Source organism: Bubalus bubalis, chromosome X (assembly GCF_019923935.1).
Source record: "Bubalus bubalis isolate 160015118507 breed Murrah chromosome X, NDDB_SH_1, whole genome shotgun sequence".
Classification (NCBI taxonomy): Eukaryota; Metazoa; Chordata; class Mammalia; order Artiodactyla; family Bovidae; genus Bubalus; species Bubalus bubalis.
Window position 1 is genome coordinate 3,574,306 of NC_059181.1, and position 18,935 is coordinate 3,593,240.

Below are 18,935 nucleotides of genomic sequence, written 5' to 3' on the forward strand. Positions count from 1 at the left end.
GAAAATGCTTTGAGTTGTGTTCTAAAATGTAAGCCACAGGACAAATAGAAGCTAATGAGCAACTCTTAATGATACTGCTGTGAACAATGGCTTTCTGGAGATTCCCTCATCCTAACCCCAGCCAGCTAGCCCTCCTTGTGTGATCCCAAAGTGAAAAAAAAAATGACAGAACCCCCAAAATGAGAGACACGGTTTAATAAGATGGGAAATAAGTCGAGAAAAGCTAAAAACAAAGAGAAAGAGATTCATCTGGGCAGCACATACACCCTGTGACCTTCAGGGTACTCTCGACCTGAAAAGGGAGTTTTTCAAAGACTCCATGTCACGCATCAGTTCACAGATCCACCCATACGCAAGAGCTGAAGGATCACAGACATTTCAAATCAGTTCAACAGCAGGCTTCAAACAAAAAAAAATGCCATAAGCCCTCAAATCAGAGCTCTTTGCAACAAGCCACTTGAAGAATCGGCGTCTAGCATTTCAGGCGCCTGAAGGACAAGGTTTCCTTCTTTGCCGTCTGACTTTGGAAATGGGGGTGGGGGGGAAGGCTAAAGGAAACACCTCCATGGTGAGGACTCAGTGGCTTGGACCTAAAATGTGGGAAGTAAAGAGCCCAGTGGAAAGCTAGGAAAGAATAAGTGATGGTCATGAAATTACAGACTTCTGATACCCATGGGTGTAGCCCAGCCAGAGTCTTCAGAGAATACGAAGTCCCTTCCCCAGGCACCATTTTTTATCTTTGCTTGCATGCCCAGGGTCTGTCATTGGCTTAGATGGGAGTGGACAACAAGTCCATACAGTCAAAGCTACGGTTTTTCCAGTAGTCATGAGTGGATGTGAGAGTTGGACTATGAAGAAAGCTGAGCACCGAAGAATGGATGCTTTTGAACTGTCGTGTTGGAGAAGCTCAAGGAGATCCAACCAGTCCTACATAAAGGAGATCAGTCCTGGATGTTCATTGGAAGGAGTGATGCTGAAGCTCCAATAATTTTGATGGACTCACGGGAAAAGACCCTGATGCTAGGAAAGATGGAAGGTGGGAGGAGAAAAGGGCGACGGAGGATGAGATGGTTGGATGGCATCACGGACTCGATGGATATGAGTTTGAGCAAACGGGTGAAGGACAGGGAAGGCCTGGCTGCAGTCCCTAGGGTCACAGAGTCAGACACGACTCAGCGAGTGAACCACGGTAACAAAAGACAGCAAAAAATGTTGATCCAGACACTGAATATTATTAAAGGAGAGAGGACAGGGGTCCAGAGAATCATATCAGTGTCCCATATTATTAATGGCTGGGGAAATCCAGAAATCTGACCTCTCCCTGCTTTTCTATATACTTTACCCCTTGGCCGTCTCTACCTTTGCCCTTGAACTGCACCGGTACCCTGAGATCCCGGATGATGCCAGCCCCTCTCTGACCCCAGCGTCTTTGTACACTCATGTCTCTCTACCATGGAGACTTGCTTCACTGATAAACCACCTCCATCCACTGGGGTCCTTGTTCTCACTATCCACGTGTCTCCTGGTGATGAAACCCGTAAAATGAGTGGCAAATGGCACAAAGCGCATATTACAGTGTGTGATTATCATTGGGATAAGAAGTGGATTATTTTTCCTCCAAAAGTAGAGAGTTTCTCAGCCTCGCTTGGCATTGTTGATATTTTCTCCGATAATTCTCTGCTTTCCATTTTATTCCATGATAGTTGATTTACAATGTTGTATTAATTCATGCTGAACAGCAAAGTACTCCTGTTATATATATATATATATATATATATATATATGTGTGTGTGTGTGTATATATATATATACATTATGTATATATATGTATATGTGTATGTATATATGTGTGTGTATATATATATACACACACATGCATTCTTTTTTAATATTCTTTTCCATTATGGTTTATGACACGATATTGAATCGAGTTCCCTGTCCTATACTGTAGAACCTCATTGTTTACCCATCTTAATATATAATAGTTCGTATGTCCTAAGCTGAAATTTTCCATCTATTTCTGTCCCTGCCCCGTCCCCGTTGACAACCACAAACCTGTTCTCTGTCTGTGAGTGTCCTTCTATTTCAAAGAAATTCACCTGTGTCAGATTTTACATTCCACACATAAGCGATACCATATGATATTTGTCTGTCTCTGTCTGACTGGCTTCACTCCGACGATAATCTCTAGGTCCATCGATGTTGCTGCAAATGGTATTCATTTCATTCCTTTTCGTGGCTGAGTAGTCCTCCTTTCTGTACTTGTACTGTGTCTTCTTTATGGGTCGAATACTTAATTCTCGTGAGCATGATCTCGTGTTCAGAGGCATCTCTGGCTGAGATGTCGTGAGTAAAGCCCAGTCACGACCATCCAAACTGCCCTAAGACGTGGTCAAGTGTCCTCTGGGAGCAAAATCACCATTGGATGACAACCACCCATCTAAGGTACGAAACTGCTTTGATCAATGTTCTCGTTTCAGAGCACAGTTCCACAGAGAACGCCTAGGAGGCGCTGATGACATTTAGGCGAGCAAATGAATCAATCCACACTCACGGTGGGTTAATTTCAGATTTGATGATAACTGGTGGAATACTCTACGAGACACAACGCAAATCAGCAAGCCTCATTTATCGATTTCCACCAAGGTCTGAGCACTTGCTGACTTTGAAGAAGATATAAAAACACTTCAGAGACTGGCTTCTTTTCCCCCATGACCTCTGTGGTTGGCAGTATAACCCTGCTTTTGCTCCCTCCCTAGTTGGTTTCTGAGCTAACCGATTGCAGACACATGTCTTCATTCCCACAACTGCTTTGTGACACGAGTCCACCACCAGGCACCTGCCTTTCAAAGCAGATGGGGACAAGAGCTGTCCTGCTCACTGTGACGTTATCAGCTAGTACTGACACCATCCAGTCCTGTGCAGACCAAGTACTCAGCCAATATTCTGGAAATACTGGCACTGGGTTGAATTATATACTCTGTATCAATCAGCATTATTTAGGGGTTTCCCTGGTGGCTCAGCTGGTAAAGAATCTGCCTGCAATGCAGGAGATCCTGGTTTCAATCCTGGGCCAGGAAGATCCCCTGGAGAAGGGATAGGTCACCCACTGCAGTCTTCTTGGGCTTCCCTGGTGACTCAGCTAGTGAAGAATCTGCCTGAAATGCAGGAGACCTGGGTTCCATCCCTGGGTTGGGAAGATCCCCCTGAGAGGGGACTGGCTGCCCACTTCAGTATTCTGGCCTGGAGAATCCTATGGACTATAGTCCACGGGGTCGCAGAGTTGGACATGACTGAGTGACTTGCACTGGTTGGTTCAGATGGAAAAGAATCTGCCTGAAATGCAGGAGACCTGGTTTGGGAAGATCCCCTGGAGAAAGGGAATGGCAACCCACTCCACTGTTCTGGCCAGGAGAATTCCACTGTATAGTCCATGGGGTTGCAAGGAGTCCGACACGACTGAGTTTCACTGGTGGCTGAGACGGAAAGGAATCTGCCTGCATGTGGGAGACCTGGGTTGGATCCCTGGGTTGGGAAGATCCCCCTGAGAAGGGACTGACAACCCAGTCCAATATTCTCGCCTGGAGAATCCCATGGACAGAGGAGCCTGGTGGGCTGCAGTCTATGGGGTCGCAAAGAGTTGAACCCCACTGACTTACAGACACAACACACACACACACACAGATATGGATATCTACAGAAATATTTATCTGTCTATCTCTATATCTCTATCTATCTACAGTCCATGGGCTTACAAAGAGTCGGACATCACTGAGTGACTAACACACATGATACACTCACAGTATCTATCTATCTACCTATCCATCCATCTCTATGTTTCTGTATCTCTGTCTACAGTCCATGGGGTCTCAGACTCAGACACCACTGAGTGACCAACACCTTCACTTCACTTTCAGTGTGATTTAAGCCTTCAGCATGGAGGACCTAGTGGATCCTGGAAAAATGATCAGCTAGTACTGGGATGCAGTCAATGTGAAGCCAAGAGTCCCATCTTTGCTTCCTTATTGGGAACAAGATCGTGTATCCTGCATCTCAGTTTTGTTTTCCTCACCTTTTAAGCAAGGTATATGCCTTCCCCACCTAGTTCAGCACATGCCATGCAAAATCTCTGTGAATGCCACAGAGGAAACACACAAGAGATGAATGCCCTCAGATATAACCCTCCAGACTCAGCTAAGAGCGCAGGCGTAGTTAGAGACTGTCCACCTGAAAAGGTAGGTCCCTGGAGGAGGAGACGGCCACCCGCTCCAGTATTCTTGCCAGGAGAACCCCGTAGACAGAGGAGCCTGGCGGGCTGCAGTCCCTGGGGTCGCAAAGAGTCGGGCACGACTCAGTGACAGAACTGAACCGATCATTCAGTAAATTTTTAAGTACACAGATAATGTCACCATTTTCTTTCAAACTGCAAACCAATTTTATTTCTAAACACCAACACGTCAGAGTTCAACACTACAGGGAAAATCCATACCATCTTTGCAGTATGTGAACCATTAAGGTGCTACTTACCAAACCATGAGGTTGGTATATTACACTTATTCCAAAATTCAGTGCCTACAGCAAACAAACACTACAGAGTACATGTTTGTGAGGGGTACGTGTGTGTCCGTGTGTGTGTGTGTGTCTGTGTCTGTGGGTGTGGCGTGATTATGTGTGAAGGCTGTCTTTATGCGTAAGTGGAATGGGTGATTAAATGTGGTGTCTATGTACGCATGTTGTGTGTGTACATGTATTTGTGTGTGAGTGCTGAATATACCAGAGAAGGCAATGGCACCCCACTCCAGTACTCTTGCCTGGAAAATCCCATGGACGGAGGAGCCTGGTGGGCTGCAGTCCATGGGGTCACTGAGGGTTGGACACGACTGAGTGACTTCCCTTTCACTTTTCACTTTCATGCATTGGAGAAGGAAATGGCAACCCACTCCAGTGTTCTTGCCTGGAGAATCCCAGGGACGGGGGAGCCTGGTGGGCTGCTGTCTATGGGGTCACACAGAGTCAGACACAACAGAAGTAACTTAACAGCAGCAGCAGCAGCTGTATATACACCCCTATATATATATATATATATATATATATACACACCCCTATTGGAGAAGGCAATGGCACCCCACTCCAGTACTCTGTCTGGAAAAATCCCATGGACAGAGGAGCCTGGTGGGCTGCAGTCCCCGGGGTTGCTAAGAGTCGGACATGACTGAGCGACTTCACTTTCACTTTCCACTTTCATGCATTGGAGAAGGAAATGGCAACCCACTCCAGAATTCTTGCCTGGAGAATCCCAGGGACGGGGGAGCCTGGTGGGCTGCCGTTGGCCACGACTGAAGCCACTTAGCAGCAGCAGCAGCTATGTGTATATATACACACACATACATTTGTGTGTGTGTGTGTGTGTCTGTATACACTCTTGAAACTGAAAAAATGAAAGTGAAAGTCACTCAGTTGTGTCCAGTTCTTTTTGACCCTATGGACTACACAGTCCATGGACTTCTCCAGGCCAGAATACTGGAGTGGGTAGCCGTTCCCTTCTCCAGGGGATCTTCCTAACTCAGGGATCGAACCCAGGTCTTCCACACTGCAGGTAGATTCTTAACCATCTGAGCCACCAGGGAAGCCCAAGAATACTGGAGTGGGTAGCCTATCCCTTCTGCAGCAGATCTTTCCCAACCCAGGAATCGAACCAGGGTCTCCAGCATTGCAGGTGGATTCTTTACCAACTGAGCTACCAGGGAAGCCCCATATACACTCTGACTCACTTTAAAATCTACACAAGGAAGACGGGAGCCATGGACTGTCTACACATGCAAAGTACCACACAGGATGGACCAACAGCAAGGACCTGCTGCACAACACTGGAAACTGTACTTCACATACTGTGATAAAATACAGTGGAAAAGAATAGAAAAAAAAGAAAATGCATATATCTATATCATCGAGTCACTTGGCTGTAAAGCAGAAACTAAGATAACACTGTAAATCAACTACACTTCAAAACAACGAATTAATTGGAAAAGCGATTCAGTATTTTCAGAAACTACATAGATCTCCATTTTAGATTTCAAAATTGCTAATGTTTCCTGTGAAAGTCACCTCTTGAGCCAGCTGTCACGGCTGCTCATTTACTTCCTACTTATTCTTAAGCAGCTTGACCGCATTCTTGGAACGTCAAGTACGGACACATTTCTACAAATGTGCATTTCTAGAAAGAAATCTTATATTTCACGATGTATGTTTATGCACAGCTGAGTCGCTCTGCTGTTCACCTGAAACACCCATAAGATGGTTAATTGGCTGTACGCCGATGGAAAATAAAAAGTGAAAAGAAAAAACATGCATTAAATGTAGAAAACACAAAACCAAAGCGATTTCAGAGCTGTTAAAGCTGGTACTGTCTTTCTCATCCTCACTGAGGTCTTCACACAGTACTGCATATGGAGAAATACATATGCAGTGTATTTCTGAAAACCAACTTTGTGCTCAGTCGCTCAGTCATGTCCAACTCCTATGACCCCACGGACAGCAGCCCGCCAGGCTCCTCTGTCCACGGGGTCCTCCCAGCAAGAATACGGGAGTGGGTTGCCGTCTCCTCCTCCAGGTACCTACCTTTACAGGTTGGACCATCTCTAACTATGCATGCACTTTTAACTTAGTCTGGAGGATTATATCTGAGGGTATTCATACCTTGCGTGTTTGCTTCCTCATCTTCTCTGACTTGTATCCTGAAAGCCTTTCTGAGCAAAAGAAAAATACCCACAGGAAGGCCTCCAGGACCTGGTTTTGCTCTGGGAGTGTTTGCGTGATGAGAGAAGTGTTAGGACAAGTAGAGAGAAAGCATGCATAACTACAGGATGATGGAAGACAGACAAACAGAACAGACCCAGAGTTCCCGTCTCCCCTCCTTCTCTATGCATTTCTGGGGGACACGCACTGTTGCTGGGAGCTGGACATGCGTGGGCTTCCCGATGGCTCAGTGGGTGAAGAGTCTGCCTGCAATGCAGGAGACACAGGAGACCCGGGTTCTATCCCTGAGTGAGAAAGATCCCCTGGAGGAGGAGATGGCAACCCACTGCAGTATTCTGGCCTGGAGAAATCCCATGGACAGAGGAGCCTGGTGGGCTACAGTCCATGGGGTTGCAAAGAGTCAGACAGGGCTGAGCGACTTAGCACACAGGGAGACGCTTGAGAACCACATGCATGGTGGGTGAGATGCAAATAACAACTTGTATCATGAAAATGGAGGAGAGCAAAAAGAACCTCATGCATCGATGCAATAGAACGGGCAGATCTAGTGCGGGAATGGACAAGAGTTGTTGTTCAGTCGCTCAGTCGTGTCTGACTCTTTGCGACCCCCATGGACCACAGCACGCCAGGCCTCACTGTCCATCACCAACTCCTGGAGCTTGCTTGAAATCATGTCCACCGAGTGAGTGATGCCATCCAAGCATCTTGTCCTCTGCTGTCCCCTTCAATGTAGGGATGGAAACAAAGTGGCTAGATATCTGTCCTGCTTGAGCTCTAAGAATAATGTGTATGTGGGAGCAGAAATCAGATTAGCAAAACCAAATCGCTTTACAGCATTTAATCAACGTTATTTTACAAATGTCTGCAAGTGTCTGTCTCGGTTTTTTAGGCCCTTAACCCACAGCCGTGTGTGTGTGTGTGTGTGTGTGTGTGTGTTCACAGAAAACTTGGAATATGGAATAATATGCTTAAACTGGGTGTGAAAGGGAGTCAAACCGTGAGCCCAAAGACAGTGCCTTCCAAGAGTCTTGCATTCAGACTGTGTATGAGCAAGTCTAAAGCAGACGAAATGGGCACTTTCCTGGCGATCCAGCGGTTAAGACTATGCTCCTATGTAGGGGGCACCAGCTTGACTCCTGGTCAGGGAAGTCAGATCTTGCAGGCTGCAAAGTACAGTCGAGAGATTAAAAATAAATAAATAGCAAAAGGATCTAAAACTCCTCTATACTCCCCTTCTTCATCCCCGCTCTAAAACTTATCCAGTGTGTTCACTGTCATAATATATCATAGTTTTTTGCCTTTTTGAGGCTGGCTTTTCATACTCAGTCATACACATTTAAGCTTCCTCCATGACTCTTCATGGCTTGATAGCACATTTCTCTTGAGCAAAGAGTCCCATCCCACTGGATGGATGGACCACTATTTATCCTTTCATTTACTAGAGGGCCATTCTTGATTGCTCCCAAGTTGCTTTTCTTGTTGTTGTTTTAATTTATTTTTTAATTGAAGGATAATTGCGTTACAGATTTTTCTTGTTTTCTGTCAAACCTCAACATGAATCAGCCATAGGTATGCATATATCCCCTCCCTTTTGAACCTCCATCCCATCTCCCTGCACCATCCCACCCCTCTAGGTTGACACAGAGCCCCTATTTGACTTTCCTGAGCCATGCAGCAAATTCCCACTGGTTCTTTATTTTACATATGGTGATGGAAGTTTCCATGTTACTCTCTCCATACATCACACCCTCTCCTCCCCTCTCCCCATGCCCATAATTCTATTCTCTATGTCTGTTTCTCCACTGTTGGCCTGTAAATAAACTCTTCGGTATCATTTTTCTAGATTCCACATATATGCGAGAGAATACGATATTTTTCTTTCTCTGACTTCCCTCTGCATGACAGGCTCTAGGTTCATCCACCTATTAGAACTGACTCAAAGATGTCCCTTTTGATGGCTGAGTAATGTTCCACTGCATGTATGTACCATAGCGTCTTTATCCGTTCATCTGTCCATGGACATCTAGGTTGCTTCCACGTTCTAGATCCTGAACGGTGCTGCCGTGAACAATAGGAGACGTGTCTTTTTAGGATTTGGTTACCTCTGGGCATATGCCCAGGAGTGAGATTGTGGGGGCACAGCGTGCTTTTATTCTCCGTTCCTCCCAACTTTTAGCAGGTATGAATAAAAGCAGTGATAAGCATCGGTGGTTACATGCGGACCTAAGTGTTCCATTTATCTGCAAAAACTCTAAGGACTCTGGAATCCTCTTCCTTTTTTTTTTTTTTTTTTTTTTAATTTTTATTGGAGTATAGTTGCTTTACAATGCTGTGAATGGTTTCTGCTGTCCAGAAAAGTGAATCAGCTGTAGGTATACAAGTATCCCCTCTTTTTTGCATTCCGTTCCCATTTAGGTCAGCACGCAGTTCTGAGTAAAGCCCCCTGTGCTGTGAGGCAGTTTTCATTAGCCGCCTATTTTACACGTAGTATCGTAGTGTCTACGTCAATTCCAACCTCTCAACTCATCCCACCTGCCTTTTACCAAAACCCTTTGTCTCCATACCTACATGCCCTACATCAGTGTCTCTATCTCTGCCTTCCGAATGGGTCCATCTGGGACCATTTTTCTAGATTCCACGTATATGTGTAAATACAGGCTATCTTTTCTCTGACTTAACTAGCCTGTGCTAATTTGTCTTGGATGTGTCTTTTGTAACCATCATAAAACTTGGCCTCTTTAAAAGGTAGTCTGTGGAGAGACACCTGATGTAACACACAGAACAAAATATTAATTGTAGGATCTAGGTAGTAGCTATATGAATGTGAGTCATAGAATTCTTTGGTTTTCTCTAATTATGTTTGAAAAGCTTCCTAACAAATGTTGGGGGAGAAGTGAAAAAAAAAAAATAACAAAAATAAATAAATTTGAAAAACAGACTAAGGGGTTGGATGTGAACAAATGTTCACTTCAGTTCAGTCGCTCAGTTGTGTCTGACTCTTTGCGACCCCATGGACCACAGCACACCAGGCCTCTCTGTCCATCACCAAATACTGGAGTTAACCCAAATCCATGTTCACTGAGTTGGTGATGCCATCCAACCGTCTCATCCTCTGTTGTCACCTTCTTCTGCTGCCCTCAATCTCTCCCAGCATCAGGGTGTTTCCCAATGAGTCAGCTCTTCCTATGAGGTGGCCACAGGACTGGAGTTTCAGCTTCAGCATCAGTCCTTCCAATGAACACCCAGGACTGATCTCCTTTAGGATGGACTGGTTGGATCTCCTCACAGTCCAAGGGACTCTCAAGAGTCTTCTCCAACACCACAGTTCAAAAGCATCAATTCCTCGGCATTCAGCTTTCTTTATAGTCCAGCTCTCACATCCATACATGACCACTGGAAAAACCATAGCCTTGACTAGACGGACCTTTGTTGGCGAAGTAATGTCTCTGCTTTTTACTATGCTGTCTAGGTTGGTCATAACTTTCCTTCCAAGATATAAGTGGGTTTACTAATTTTCCAGCACTTAGAAAGTGTTGTCTGATGTGTCTGATTAAGTAAAGTACTATTTTACTTCATTACTATGAATGGGGGAAATCAGCATATTCCTCTGACGATCACAGAGTCCCAGAATCATCCCTTGGAAATCCATCCCAATGAAGAAGCAGGAGCTTCATTTACACACTGACTTCCCTGGTGGTCCAGTGGCTAAGACTCTGTGCTCCATATGCAGAGGGCCTGGGTTCAATCCCTGGGCAGGGAACTAGATTCCACAGGTCACAACTAAAGAACCCACACGTTATAGCTAACAGCAGGTGCAGTCCAAAAAAATTAAGCAACTCACACGGAGACTCATCATCTAATTCCTTTTCTCTACCAAGAAATGCCATCTTGTAATGTTGTCATTCAGTCTCCAAGTCGTGTCCAACTCTGTGATCCATGGACTGCAGCACTCCAGGCTTCCCTGTCCATCACCAGCTCCAGGAGTGTACTCAAACTTATGCCCATCGAGTAGGGGATGCCACCCAACCATCTCATCCTCTGCCGTCCCCTTCTTTGATCTTCGATCTTTCCCAGCATCATTGTATTTTCCAAAGAGTCAGCTCATGTAATGGGTACCAGGCTTATTTTTCAACTTGTAGCATCTTCTCTAGGTACCACCCATACGTAAGTCTTCAGAGGCAAGGGACAGAGACAAATCATATGGAAAACACTGAATATGACTTCTTGCCACAGACACTGCCTAACGTCCAGGCTACACTGCCTTTCTCTGCACATCTTATACCCACGTGACCACCGACCACCAAGACTCTGAATAATACATTTGGTAACTCAGGTCTACCGAAGGGGATCTGAAAACACTTGAGAAGGAAGATGCTTTGTGGAAAGGGAGGGGATTTAGAATTTTTACACATTCTTAAATCATTTCTTAGCTCTTATGTTTTCTCACTTTATTTTTTTGTTTGTTTTATATCGGAGTACAGTTAATTTGGGCTTCCCTGGTGGCTCAGTGGTAAAGAATCCACCTGCTAATGTAGGATACATGGGTTCAATCCCTGGGTCAGAAGATCCCTTGGAGAAAGAAATGGCAACCCTCTCCAGTATTCCTGCCTGGAAAATCCTGTGGACAGAGGAGCCTGGTAAACTATAGTCCATGGGGTCACAAGGAGTTGGACGCAACTTAGCACACACAGAATTTAAACAATCTTCCATTCAATTTAAAACAACAGAGAGAAAATAAGGTTTAAGGAAAAAAGAGAGAGGAAACATAATGCTTAGTTGGAGAAATCCCTTTTCCGTATCATTCAACGCACTGACTACATAATTCAGTGTGTGGGTTTTCATGGCCTCCCTTCTTATCTTTCAGGTTTTGCCATAATCTGCTTACTCCAGGAAGCCCTCCAGGCTGTGTCCAAGATCAACTCAGATGTGGTTTCTAGCTGTTCCCAAATGTGTCATTTGTCTTAAAAGCTGCACAAAAGGAACTTCAAGGTTTTTTTTTTTTTTAGTATTTATTTATTGTTTCTCTTCCCTTCTATCAAGAGTTCTTAACTCCCTATACATCACAATGACAATGTTGTAAACCTTCTGAAATCAAGTAACACCTGGCTGTACACCGTACATGCGGCTTGAACCACCAAATCACGTAAAACAGGGTCCCCGATTTCCATGCCATTGACCGGTACCTCCAGTCAGATCAGCAGCAGCATCTTCCGTTAAGAATAAAGTGCCCCATAAACAGAACGTGCTCGAATCATCAGGAAACTACCACCGACCCCTGGTCCTTGGAAACGGTATCATCCACAAAAACGGTCGCTGGGGCCAAAAAGCCTGGGGTCTGCTGACTTAGGAGACAAGAGTGATGTGCGGGTGAAGCCAGTAAAGGGAAAGACATACAGAAGGAGGGGGTTAAACAGGAGGACAGGACCCAACTCTCATTATCCTGTGATCTATTGACACGTTTGCCTGTATTCGCTGACTTGCTAGGGCTAATGAACAAAATCTGTGTACGTTATCGATTCGTGGCTGTGTTCTTCTTTTAAATATCCTCATCTCTAACCTTTGGGCACATTAATCATAAACTCAGAGTTTCCACAGCAGCAAATATCACACATATGTTTACCATACCTGCATTTTGGCTTTATTCTCTGAGCAGTCTGGGTGAAAAAAAAAAAAGCAACAACAAAAAACCCCAAGCAAGTAAAACATGAGAATGCACAAACACCATGGCTGAACCTACGGTCTATTTCTCTTTTTAGAGGAATGCTTTCTCTTGGGACTGCAAACCCTTCGCAGACCCGCTGGTAACAGGTTCGGTAATTAAAGCAATGAATCCGGAAAGGGAAAGGTTTCAGAAATAAGCCAGGCAAGATTCCAGCATGCCCTAACGGGTACCTGCGTCCTGGAGCTCCAAGGTCAAGAAGCAGAGGATAACTGTTCTGAAGCAGAAAAGGAACACTAAAAGCTTTCACTCAATTGGAGGAAGGGTAGATATCCACACTCTCATCTGCCAAGCCACACTGGGAATAGCACAGCCCCAACGAACAGACCAAGAGCCATTGAGGAGTTATAGCAATGTCTATTAGCAAAGAGGCGGCAGAGGATGAGATGGTTAGATAGCATCACTGACTCAATGCAAATGAGTTTTAGCAAACTCCAGGAGACAGTGAAAGACAGGGAAGCCTGGCGTGCTGCAGTCCATGGGGTTGCAATGAGTCAGACAGGACTGAGTGGCTGAACAACAACAAGAAAATATCAAAGCACCGGAGAAGAACGTCGACTTTAACGCAAGCGTTCTATAGAGGCAAGAAGAGACAGAGGTACCAGGCTCACTGGGAACAACACATTTGGGCAAAGATCTCCTGGAGGAGGGCATGGCAACCCACTCCAGTATTCTTGCCTGGAGAATCCCATGGACAGAGGAGCCTGGCAGGCTACAGTCCATGGGGTCTCACCTAGTTGGACACGACTGCAACTTAGCAGGCATGCACATTTCTACAAAATAAAGAAGGAAAAAAACACACATGACCTTGGAGGTGCTTGTGAGATGCACCCAAGAGAAACAGAATTCATTTCGTTGGCAAGCCCGCATTCAGTTACTGAGGACTCTAGCATGCTTAGTTAACATCAAAATATATAATACATATTATAAGGTCAAAATATATAACATATAATATATATATATGCCTGATATATATATATATATATATATGTTGCAATTCTAGATTATTTTCTAAAACCAGTTGTGGATAAATAACACAATATTGGACTCTAAACCAAAGATTAAAGTATCTATTGACTCCATATTGGTACAAGTAAATGACCGAATAAATAAATAAACAGGGGAAGACGGACAAATCTCTCATGCAAAAAACCTTCAAATGATGTAGATGAAGAACAGGAAGAGAGCAGTGAGTCCCGATCCTGAAGCCAGGAGCACACAGTACAACCTTCTTTCAAAAAGGAAGGCAGGCAAAGGGGGAAAGTCCCTCCTTGGTGGAGGGCCGCAGGAAGACGACCTTGGCCGGGCGATGAAGGTCACGGCATGGGCCATGAGGGCAAAGCCCTTTGGCTGCCATGTGAGTAGATGGGCATTACACCTCTGTGGGTTTCAGCTCCACACCCCCAACTCCAGTCTAAGTGCCACACAAACCCCGATGCAGGGACATTCCACTCGATACCCGATCGGTCCTCCTCCAAAACCGTCAGGGTCCCAGAAGACAAGCGAAGGAGGAGAGACGGTCAGAGACAAGAGCTGCCCATGGAGCTATAAGGAATAAAGGCATTAGATGGTGGGCTCCTGGGTCAGACCTGCACAAAGGATGAAGACTGAGGCAACCTGGAAGCTGTGTGAACTGTGGTTAGTTAACACTGCACACAAACAGGTTCCTAATTTGTATCAGATGTACCCTAGTAACAGAGGATGCTAATGAGAAGGGAATCCAGGGTGGGATATGGACCACGAGAGATTCCAAGGAGACTGGATGCCCCCTCCAACCATTTGTAAAGCGAAAACTAAACCAGAAGTTTCCTGACAGACCAGTGGTTGGAACTTCCCCTTCCAGTACAGGAGGGTACCGGTTCAATCCCTGGCTGGGAAGCTAAGAGTCCCACCTGGCTTGTGGACCAAAAAAAAAAAAAAAAGCAAAAACAAAATAGAAGGAAAATTGCAGCAAATTCAGTAAAGGCTTTAAAGATGGTCCACATCAAAAAAAAAAAAAAAAAAAAAAACCTCTTTATAAAAAAAAATTAAACTAGAGTTAAAAGTACAGTCTAAAAGCAGTTTTTGATAATATTGTCTCAAGAATGTAAATCTTACATACTGTGTTCTCAAGGGAGTAATTTGCATACGTATAAACTTGAAAGACATTAAAATGTACATTTCAATTTATATATAGCGTATTTCTTTTATACTTTAAACTTGAGTAAAAATACCTAAATATGCAAAGTAGTAGAACAACCTTTTAATGAAAAGAAATAAGTAGTTGATTTTTTTTTTTTAGACTTACTAGGTATTACAGAAAAAAGAAAGCCTGGAGTGATTTACAACTCAATAAGTCCCAAATTCGGAAAGAATTAACAAAAGTCCCAGATTTATAACATTTAGCAACATCACAAAGAACTGTCTCACTGTAAGAGACCTTGATGCTGGGAAAGACAGAGGGCAGGAGGAGAAGAGGACGACAGAGGATGAGATGGTTGGATGGCATCACCAACTCGACGGATATGAGTTTGAGCAAGCTCCGGGAATCGGTGATGGACAGGGAGGCCTGGGGTGCTGCGCTCCATGGGGTCACAAAGACTCAGACACCACTGAGCAACTGAACTGAACGGATTATCAACACTGTCCTTTTGAAGGACCTGGCTCTGAGCAGGATACTAAGGGTTCATTCAGATTGGGACATCATTCATTCTGAGAAAGATACATATGATACAATAAACAGACTTGAACAGTCAACTCATGTCTGAGCTACTGTAGATGTTCACAGAATTGAACTGCTTCTTTTCAACTGATGAATCTTAAATTAGTCTGCATTTTCATTTTCCTTGTGTTTCTTCTCCCCTGTCTCATAAACCACAGTTTAAAGCTTCAGAGACTTAAAACCGCTCTTGGCAAAGAGCGTGTAGGAAGGAATAGTCTTAGAAAGATATTTGTCACTTTCATTTATTACATGTACCCTGGCGGCTCAGTGATAAAGAATCCGCCTGCAGTGCAGGAGAGCCAGGTTCGATCCCTGGGTTGGGAATATCCCCTGGAGGAGGGCATGGCAACCCACTCCTGTATTCTTACCTGGGAAATGCCATGGACAGAGGAGCCTGTCCCTACATACTGTGTTCTGATGGGCTACAGCCCATGGGGTAGCAGAGTTGGGCACGACTGAGCGACCAACCCTTTCACTTTCGCTTCCTACATCTAATTATCGAGACAAATTATGGAACTAATTATCGAGACAAATCCCAACATTCAGCTCTTGCTGTTTATAATCAGAGATAAAAGCATCATGCGCATACATTCCCATCCGGGTCACCACCAGGTGTGAATACCTTTTAAGCCACAAACTCCCATTTTCCCCAGACTAATGCCATCAATGTTAAAACCAAGGTGAAGTTCTAATGTAATGGAAAGCTCTTAACAAGTCTTGAAAGTGAAAGTCGCTCAGTCGTGTCCGACTCTTTGCGACCCCACGGACTGTAGAGTCCATGGAATTCTCCAGGCCAGAATACTAGAGTGGGTAGCCTTTCCCTTCTCCAGGGGATCTTCCCAATGCAAGGATAGAACCCAGGTCTCCCACGTTGCAAGCGGATTCTTTAACAGCTGAGCCACCAGGGAAGACCTAGCATTTGTAAAGTCTCTTCCTATACAACTGGCAAGGGCTTCCCAGGGGGCAATAGTGGCCAAAGCAGGAGATGGATTCAATCAATCCAAGGGTCGGGAAGATCCCCTGGAGAAGGGAATGACAACCCACTCCAGTGTTCTTGCCTGAAAAATTCCATAAACAGAGGAGCCTGGTGGGCTACAGTCCACGGGGTCGCACAGAGTCAGATATGACTAAACAGCAAAAGCAACCCAACTGGCCAAAACACAACACACAGCATCTCTCCCTGCAACATTTGATAATCTTATCTATAACCTTAAGTATAATTTTTTCTCTTCATTACTGACATTTCTTCCTCGTTACTGTAGTTATCAGAGTCAGGGAAACGAAACATCAAATCACAGAACATTTTCCTTCACACATGCAAATATTAAAATGAAGGTAGCCCGGTACAGTGGTCGGCGGGGACTGTAGGCATAAAACTTATCTGTGAGGCTGTGAATCATTTCAACTTACAGGAAGGTCAGTAAACCTCCTTGCCCATTTCCTAACGTCTGCTGAGACAGTTTAATCACTTAAGTCATGTCTAAGTCTTGCAACCCCATGGACGGTAGCCCACCAGGCTCCTCTGTCCATGGGACTCCCAGGCAAGAACACTGGAGCAGGCTGCCATTTCTTTGTAAACATCTGCATTCTCAGAAAGCATCACTTTCATCTTGCAAACCATTCAAAACCTGCAGATAACCTGCAACATAAAAAGTTCTCTCTTTCATTCAATCCAGAGAACTAATTCCTGACAGATATTGACACCAGTCACCACATCCTCGATTCTTGCCATCAATAACCTAGTTTTAAAGATCAACCCATCTCCTTAAGTGGGTCTTCATCTCTAAGTGGCTTTGGGGAAGACAGAGAGAGAAAAAAAAAATTGATCCTGTGATTAAAGAGGTGTGCTCTTTAACGAGGGAGTGGCCAAGAGAATCATTTAATAATTCAGACCAGGAATTCCGGAACACACTGATTGCTCAGAAGGGAGAGGAGAGCTGGGAGGAGAAGAGATGAATTTTACATGATGGCAACACCACGAAGCAGAACAAACTAGCATCACGTCTTGAGAATTTCGAAAAGCAAATATTCTGTTATTCTACGACATCTGGAAAGTAAAATGAAGGTATATAATCGAACAGAAAGAGACTCACCGACTCAGAGGACAAACTGGCGGTTGCCACTGGGCAGGAGGGGAAAGATGCTGTAAGAAGTACAGACTACTACGTGCAAAATCAGTAAGACAGAAGGATATATAATGCAACGCCGAAGAATCAATGCTTTTGAATGGTGATGCTGGAGAAGACTCTTGAGAGTCCCTGGGACTGCAAGGAGATCCAACCAGTCCATGCTAAAGGAGATCAGTCCTGGGTGTTCATTGGAAGGACTGATGCTGAAGCTGAAACTCCAGTCCTTTGGCCACCTGAGGTGAAGAGTTGACTCACTGGAAAAGACTCTGATGTTGGGAGGGATTGGGGGCAGGAGGAGAAGGGGACGACAGAGGATGAGATGGCTGGACGGCATCACCGACTCGATGGACATGAGTTTGAGCCAATTCATGAATGACAGGGGAGCTTGGCGTGCTGCAGTCCATGGGGTGGCAAAGAGTCAGACCGGACTGTGCAACTGAACATTATACGACATAGAGAATATGGCCAATATTTTATAACATTAAATCAAGTATAAACTACAAAATACAGAATCATCACACTGTACATCTGAAACTCATATAACATTGTAACTCAACTATACTTCAATACAAAATAAGTACGTAAGTAGCCAATTGGGCACGAAGCTTCCTAGCCTTTCCCCTCCCCTACCTGCCTTGAGCCTGCCCACGTTAGGTTTCTGATCCATCCTTCTGGAAGGTTCCCTCCAGCTCCTGCCCTCCCCCCTTGCTGGGCAGGACACAGACCTCTTTCCATTGCCTGTCACGCCACAGTCTCATCAACCCTGTCTCCTAATGGTCTGTTCCACGCTCTCTGTGCCAGCCCCTCCACAGCCTTGCTCTCAGGGATAGATGTGAGAAAGCACACGCAATCAGAAGAATACTCCTCCAAAGGCCCCACCAGCCCAGCCTCCTGCATCTCAGCCAAGAGTCCCCGTCACCCTGAGCGTCTCAGGCGCACATAGAAAGGTCCTGCCTTTGTGAGCTCCCCGCTCCAGGGGACCGTCCAGCCCACTGAACTCGCTGACATCACGCTGCAGCTGTGTCTTTCATCCTGTATCTTGTATTTTTCCCTTTGGCTGGACCACACAACACCTAGGATCTCAGCAGGCATGGAAGTCTCGCCCCCCGCAGTGGAAGTGCTGGACCACAGGACCATCACGCAAGTCTCCCATCCTGTATCTTCACCCGCTCTCTTCAGTTCATCCGACAAACCTTGTCTAACCTTCTGCACCTGGAGAAACCCTGCACCCTTCACACCCTTCCGTGCTCCGACCCCACTTACAGATGGCCCCACCCATGGGCTGCTATTTACACGGCACAATTCCTTGAGTGGAGTCTCTTCCGTTGGTTTTCTTGACTCTTTGGAGGCCTTTTCAAAGCAGCTTTAGCCCCGACAAAGCGACATCACCATGACCTTCAAGCGACGGTCACAGTGGTCAGTCACCTGTGATCTCTGGATTGTTACTCTCAACGGCTGCGTTTAGCAGAGTCAATTCCTAATTCTGTTTTTTTCCCTCTGAAACACCGCATGCCTGCTGCAACATATCTCCTGTTTATAGTCTCCATCAAGAGCCACTGGCAGGCTCCTTGCAGCGTGGAGCCAGAGGTTTGAGCGTGGACACTGAAAGCCTGCAGTAAACAGTGTTGGA

General features: G+C 45.2%; 1 protein-coding gene across 3 annotated transcripts in view; it reads right to left on the minus strand.

Moving 5' to 3' along the window:
* Positions 1-18,935, minus strand: part of NLGN4X (neuroligin 4 X-linked) — a 391,119-nt gene that overhangs the window by 235,795 nt on the left and 136,389 nt on the right. The gene's annotated exons all lie outside the window — the stretch shown is intronic.